Source organism: Penaeus monodon, chromosome 33, assembly GCF_015228065.2.
Source record: "Penaeus monodon isolate SGIC_2016 chromosome 33, NSTDA_Pmon_1, whole genome shotgun sequence".
Taxonomy (NCBI): Eukaryota; Metazoa; Arthropoda; class Malacostraca; order Decapoda; family Penaeidae; genus Penaeus; species Penaeus monodon.
The window spans coordinates 33,455,878-33,456,218 of NC_051418.1; the positions used below are offsets into that span (position 1 = coordinate 33,455,878).

General features: G+C 45.2%; 1 protein-coding gene across 1 annotated transcript in view; it reads left to right on the plus strand.

The window, feature by feature from the left end:
- The window catches only part of LOC119594422 (uncharacterized protein DDB_G0286299-like), a gene marked incomplete in the record, with an annotated part of 4,328 nt that overhangs the window by 1,244 nt on the left and 2,743 nt on the right, over positions 1 to 341 (plus strand). Inside the window, 1 exon segment of the mRNA XM_037943482.1 lies at positions 72 to 341.

A 341-nucleotide genomic window follows, 5' to 3' on the forward strand; every position in this document is an offset into this window, starting at 1 on the left:
CTCTCTAATCACCCCCAGTTTACCTTAACAAATATGGTCATATTTCTATCATGTTTCCTTTCCTTTTTCAGGTAATTAAATAAGAAACAACAAAAAACTGCCAACATGCCCACCAAAGTGAAGGAAACTAAGGCCGCCCCTCGAGCTAGGACTGCAGGAACACCAAAGAAGGCTGCCAAGAAAGCCAAGAAGGTAGTAAAAGAGGAAGCCGGAGTCATGGAAATGAAAGTCAAGGATATCAAAGTCGAGAAAACTGAAGTTGCGGAAACCTCCCGCACCCAAAAAGACCCCCAAGACGACCGGTAAGAAGACCCCTAAGAAAGTGGAGTCCGAGGAACCCA